The sequence below is a fragment of the Serinus canaria genome, chromosome 1A (assembly GCF_022539315.1).
Source record: "Serinus canaria isolate serCan28SL12 chromosome 1A, serCan2020, whole genome shotgun sequence".
Classification (NCBI taxonomy): domain Eukaryota; kingdom Metazoa; phylum Chordata; class Aves; order Passeriformes; family Fringillidae; genus Serinus; species Serinus canaria.
This window is the reverse complement of record NC_066314.1, coordinates 42,736,541-42,743,276: the sequence shown is the minus strand read 5'-3', so window position 1 is coordinate 42,743,276 and position 6,736 is coordinate 42,736,541.

Sequence of the window (6,736 nt, the reverse complement as noted above, 5' to 3'; positions counted from 1 at the left end):
GATGGGTCCAGTGAGACCTACAGCTATGTGTAGGTCATTCATCCAGCATTAGTATTCACAGCTGTGAGCACTGCACTTGATGGATTCCTCTTCACACATAATGTTGGTCTCTTGGCAGTCAGAAGCACAATTTCTTTTGGAAAAAAAAAATAATTATTTCTGATAGAATGCAAACTTGGAAAGTTATTTTTTCTTCCAAAACTATTCTCAGCTGTACACACCTAACCTTCTTCATGATTTGTTTGTATTTATTAATATTGTTCACCTTTGATAGCCTGCTAGATAGATTTTTGGGATTAATATAATGACATGAGAATGTTTCTAAAATACTTTTCCAGTTTAAAATAAAAAATATCCTTTTATCTCCTAGTATTTTAACTCATTCATTAAAACTCAGCCAATAAAAACAAATATTTAATACAAATATGAAGGACCTAGCATTTTCCTGCAGTGCTGAGAATATTAATGTATTCTTTAAATGTTAATGTATCAGAAGTCATGGATATTGATGTTGTAGAGACGTTCAGAGGCTTATTTTAGCTTTATGAATGTGACTAGTGCCACAGAAGGCAGAAAACTACTCACAGATGTAAGAGTAGAAGTCTTTTTCTTTAACAGAATAATATGGAAGTTACTGTGTTTACAGGCTGAGCCAGAGAAGGGCTTTTGTTAAATAATTGCCTCCCTTTGGACTTTCAGAAACCTAGAAAAGCACTTTAAATGCCCTGTACTGATGCATCTAAAGGAATGACCCATACCAATTACTTTTGATGCTACAAGGCCCGAGGCCTCCTCTGTGCAGAGGACAAACAGAGGAGGCAGCCTGTGCCCTGAAGGTCTTACCAGATAAGGGTTTGCTGGAGCTGGTGAAATTCCCAGCACAGCTACACTGGGTTGGTTGTGCTGCTGTCCTTAGAGTGGCTCAATCGGGTACATGGCTGTCCTGTCCCAGAGGAGGGTTCCTCTGAGCCATGTTCCTCTGAGGCATGCTCCTTTCCAAGGCTGATAAATTCGTGAGAAGCAGCTCCTGAAGACACTAAAGACAAGAGTTAGGAGCAGGTGGGGAGAAGGCAATGAGAAGGGCAGAGGAGGATGTAAGTGAGGTGAAGAGAATGCAGCCATCAGTCAAATGTGCTTTGAGCAAACAGAAAATCAGTAAACACTGGGCTCTGGCACTTTCAAGGCAGTAGGAGCCTATTTTCCTAAATATTGTGATGAGTTTTTTAGACAAGAAACTACCTTTTAAACTATTTTCTCTCAGATAAGCTTTGAACTGGTAGAGAGAGATACCTCTCCATTGTTGGCAGTATCAGGAAGGGCAAAAATTATTGGAACCCTGATCCAAGAGGTGTTGGGACACTCCTGGGAGCTTCTAGCTTCATTGCAGGGCAGGGAGAAAGGAAAGGCAGAATGGAGGAGAAGCTGCAAAAGGAGCTTTGTAAAGCTGAGAAGGGCCAAGAGCACACCTGTGAACACCACAAATAGAATTAGGACTTTGTGGAACTGGCAGATGAGTCGCAGACTAAGAAAAAAATGAGTGCCAGTGTGTTCCAGTTAGGTCTGGGTAGACTCACTGGGTAGGTAGGAGCTTTTGCTGCTCTGACTGAGTTGCACTTATTTGGCTATTAGGTTATTTGCCTGCTCTGGGAAGATGCTTCTTCATTTGGCTGCATTCCTGGGTTGCTGAGATATGTGCTTGGCTATCTACAGGGCTACACAACAGGAGCACCTTCACATTATAGTAGGCAGCCTAATCTGTACCAACAATAGACAATTAAGAGCAGATTCCATTATCCTACAACATCATTAGGTTTGTCTCTAGTGGCTGTGCAGAAAGATGAGAGAAGGGATTTGGTGGTTACTTAATTAGGACTCCTCACTTCAGCTGATCTCAAGCCACTGATGTTTTTGCCTTGGACTGGAAAATGACTAAAGGTCATCTAGCAAAAGAGATGGTTTATAACTGGAGAGAACAGATGCCTGATGTCACCTCTATTTTACAAAAATTGCTAGGTAAGAAGTACAGAAAGAGGAGAGAGAACACGAGATACGATCTAATTTCATCCAGCCTACAGAATCCCATCCTTTGCTTTGTGGACCTCTCATTGTTCAAGAGTAAACAAGGAGGGTATATTTTAGCTTGGTACATTGTGAAGCATCATGCACCAGTACAGACAGTGCTGTATTCCACACTTAGAACTCCCTGTTGCTCGCTTGGGTTCAGAAAGCAAAATTGGCACTCATTTCAAAATTCTCACTTCATGTTTTCAAGTATCCCCGTTATACTTCTTATAAACTGTAGCAGTGTGAATTCAAATAACTTGCACTTGGCTGCCTGTGTAGAGTTGCAGCATTAGTAAGTGTGCTACACTTTCTGGCACAGGGTAAGACAAAAGCATCTATATATGCATTGATTTCCACAGCCTTATCTTTTAAACACCTTGTGTTCAACATATGTGAAATGATTAAGAAGTATTCTGTGGTGCCCTCCTGTCTGCCACATTTTGTCACACTCAGAGATAAAACAAAACCAAGCCAAACCAGAAAACCTCAGGGCATTTTAGAAGAGCCACATGAGTGATATCCTGGACCTTTTATCCATTTCATGAAAGGCATTAGGGACTGATAATGATAGCCTGTCAGATAATACCAGAGCCAAAAACTAATCTCAACTTAGCTACCTGCTAACCATTTACTGCAACAGTTCCTAGAGTTTGAATCCTTGAAAAAACTCAACAAAGAGAAAGCCATTATTCTGTCACCTTGCTAAAATACAGCTATGGTGGTGCTGTTCAAAAGTGTTTACAGTGCCACAATGGAAGCACAGGTAGGGCAAAGTCACAGTACTAAAGAAAGCCATCTATCTTAATAACATCCATCAAGAATAGTTTTATAAGAGTTGCATTCTTTTACAATTAATTTTCAAGGTTTTTCATCTGAAAGAAATTAGGTGGAACATAGGACACATGGTTATTTTGAAGGTGAGATATTCCTAGTTAAAACATGTGGTAACTTTGTTAGTGATATTTCACTGTTAGATTATTTCCAGAGGTACCAGAATGTGGAGAATTTGAAAATGGAAACCAAAATTGATGCCATCATGTTATTATTCTCATAGTGCTTTCTGCTGCCTATTATCTTCCTGAGTTTTGTCCTGTATTTCCCTTTTACATCTGTTTCCACTGGTCTTCTCTTCAAACCCCAAGCATCACACAGTGAGGTGTGAGTAATTTACCTCAAACATTTAATCACATTCCCCAAACTTGTATCAAAAAACTCTCCAGCTTTTCAACTGGAGGAAAACAAATGCCAGCAAACAGAAGGCCATGTGTAAGCCCTTGCTTCTTCATCTCCTCCATATGAGTTATAACTGGTGGAGAGGTTCCTGTTTTGGCTATGTGGCCAGTATATTTACCTCCAGAAACCCACTGACACCGCAGAAAATCTGAGCAAGAACAGTAGTGGTTTAACCCAACAGAGGGGATGGGAAAGCTCCTGAAGTCATAACACAAAGGGAAGAATGGATGCAGTTTAGTCTAAACAAGATTTATTTAAGATTTAGGCAGATATTTTCCCCTTAGGGAATTATGATGCTGTTTTAATATGTATTTCTGGACATTTAACACATTGTTGCAATCACTTTCAGATGACTCAAACATATGCACACTTATTATTGTTTATTCTTTCTGTCATCTCATACATTTTCATTCATCTGCTCTTTATTTTGAACCCTCTTTGATGTATCTTGATTTAGGTCTTGCCAAACTGAGAACTCTTAATCAAGAGAAGAAATACTTCAAAAAGATTTTCTGGCATTAGGTTTTTTTTCCCCTTCTCTCTTCTTCACTGCTTCCTTTTTTTTTTTTCCCTTTTAGCAGGAGAGTGGAAAGAGGGAGGAGAGGATTAAAACATTGACCTTGCTCTTGACAGATGTGATCATGCAGAATATTTCGCTGCTGCTTCCCAAATTTCTTTGAAGCATGCTTCTAAACCTTTTTATTGCTTTGTTTTTTTTTAATGAAACTCATCACACTGGTCATGGCATGTGGGTAAGAAATTGTCTTGTTGTTAGGTACCACTACCTCCTGCAGGGATCTGGAAGTTCCAGTATGATGTACCATTGCACCAAAGTGTCATGTACCTTTTGTTACACACCCAGACCAGTATTTTATTAGTTTTGGCAAATACAGCAGTAGCTGCAGAAACAGTAACTGTGCTCACTCTCTGATAGTTACTCTACTCTGGACAGGATCAGGTTCAGGTTCTGCAAATCTCCTGCTCTGGATTTTGATGCCTGGCAAGCAGAGGGAAGGCATTCAGTGGAGTGAAATAACATCTTCAGGATGACACACAGATTGATGCAAACTGAATATTAAGTTGGAAATGATCATGATATTGATGAGGATTTCTGGTTAGTTTCTGGCTAAGGAGACCCCTCACCACCTGCCTGGCTTTGGCTGCATACCCTCGTTGTCTGTCTGGTACTGCTTGGGCCAGAATTTCTGCCCCAGCATTTTTACCTCCTTTTTCCAATTCAAATTGTTTCTTATCTCTGTGAAAAACAGTGATCATATCTGAAGAAAAATATTTTCATACTTGGTTTCGACTTGATAAATAATCCTTAACAGATGGACTTAGAAACAGCCTTTTCAGCTCTCTGTTAGTCAATAAATTCAATTAAATTGTGCTCCCTTTCCAATTGGAATGAAATCTGATTGGCCCCCAGGTTACCTACAGGCAATTCCCTTTTACTTTTCTTGTAATGAATTGTTGTTTCTTAGAAAATTCACTTAATTCACATAGTGCTGGCACTTCCATTCAAAGTGAGAGACACCTGCATCACAGAAATCTCCCTCTGAGGTACTCACCTGTAGCCCTGTTTGCAGTTAATGGAGCATTGCTGACACATGTGGGATGTGTTTTGTCTCTTCTAGAGATGTCTCAAGTAGATAAAATGAATGATTCTTTAGGACTGCTTATTTTTCTCCCAGGTCAAGGAGGAATCTATAGAGCATTTCATATATAGAGCATTTCAGGCAGTCTAATACAGATGAATGAATTTCACACTCTGAAGCCACAGATCCAAAATTCCCAGTTTAATAAAATTGTGATAAACAAGATTTCATGTATGATCTCATGATGTGATCACAGATTGAATAACAGAAAGCTTAAAATTAGAATACCATGCTCAGCTGGGAGTTTGCCTGAGTCAGCCACCCCTTCTGATATTGTTCTGGATATCCACAAAGAAATTCAAGACTGGAACTGCAGCAATCTTGTCTTTTTCTGGATATGGAGCTAAGGAGAAATTTACCCTCAAAGACAGATTTCTGCACTGGGATGAAGTTTTCCTCAGCTTTGTGAGTGTTGTGTGCCAGCAATTCAGTCTTGCTCTGTGTCAGATGTCTGGAGAGGTCTTGGACTCAGTGCATGAGAGCCTTCATGGTTTTGGGATAATGTGACTTTGTGTTTTTCTATTAGTCTTCTCATCTCAGGTCATCTTTATACCGCATCACCTTCTCCTAGCCTGAAGTGTTATCACTCCCATATTTCTTTGTAAGATTTTGATCTCTCTTATTGATTTCTCAGATGTGTTGACAGTTTTCTTTTTACCTCTTTGATACATTTCTTTTCCCATTATTGTTTCAAATTTCTGAATTGTTCAATTAATACCTGGCTCAACATTTCCTCCAGTACCCACAGTTTACTTTCTAGCATATTCTAGCAAAAACACACACAATTTAATTATTTCCTCTTATCTTCTTACCTGTGGCCTTGGTTTTACCCTGATTTCAGTGTATCTACCCTCCTTTTTCTTGCGTTATAGTTATTGATTTGTGTTTTCCACATTATTTTGAAACGTAAACATTCTCTCTTTTTATTGTAATTTTTGGCTGCAAACCTGCTGATGTCTATTTGATACTGCAGTGCCATTTCATGTAGATACTCTGTGTCACCATGCTCTCACATTTTAGTGTCATGAGGTAGAAGGGCATAAAAAAAATCCAAAATTTTCACTTTAGGTCTCTGGTATATATCAGAGATATAAATTGCTAAGATATATTACTTAAGCAACATGAAAGCTGTCTGTTTTGCAGTATTACTAGCAACAATCAATAATGAATGGACTATTGATCCTTCATGCTTTAAGGTTTGAATTAGAGGGAATCAGGTGTTTGGAATTAAATATCTGTGATGATCCTGCTGACTCAGGGACAAGGATTTGTCCTTCATTTCTATTCCCATTAATCTAGTCCAGCTGAAAGTTTACAAAGCATGTGTTGCCCAGAGAAAAAGATCTATAAAAGGACTCCTATCTATTATGTCCTTGAGTAAAAGAACTAGTAAGGTATTTTGAATCTGGTTTATTTTTGAAGGCATAGATTTCCATAATCTTTTACTCCTCAATAGCCTTTTACTGTTTTACAGTTTCACCTTAAAAATCTGCCCTTAGGAAACCCCAGGCAAGCCAGTATTCCTGAAGCAACTTTTCCTGTAAACAGACCATTCCAAATGGATGCTCTTAGGGTAAGGTAATTGAGAAGGTGATTTGAACCCAGCACAGGAGGGCACATCCTGCATGGGGGTCTCTTTGGAGGAGCCCAATCAGGCTTGTGCTCAGTGGGCAGTGCTGGGGCAGGCCCTGGGTAGAGAGGCAGAGATCAAAGCCAGACTGAGCTGATGAGACTTTCTCCCATGACTGGGAAAGTTTAATGTGAGGATAGTGTCACATCCT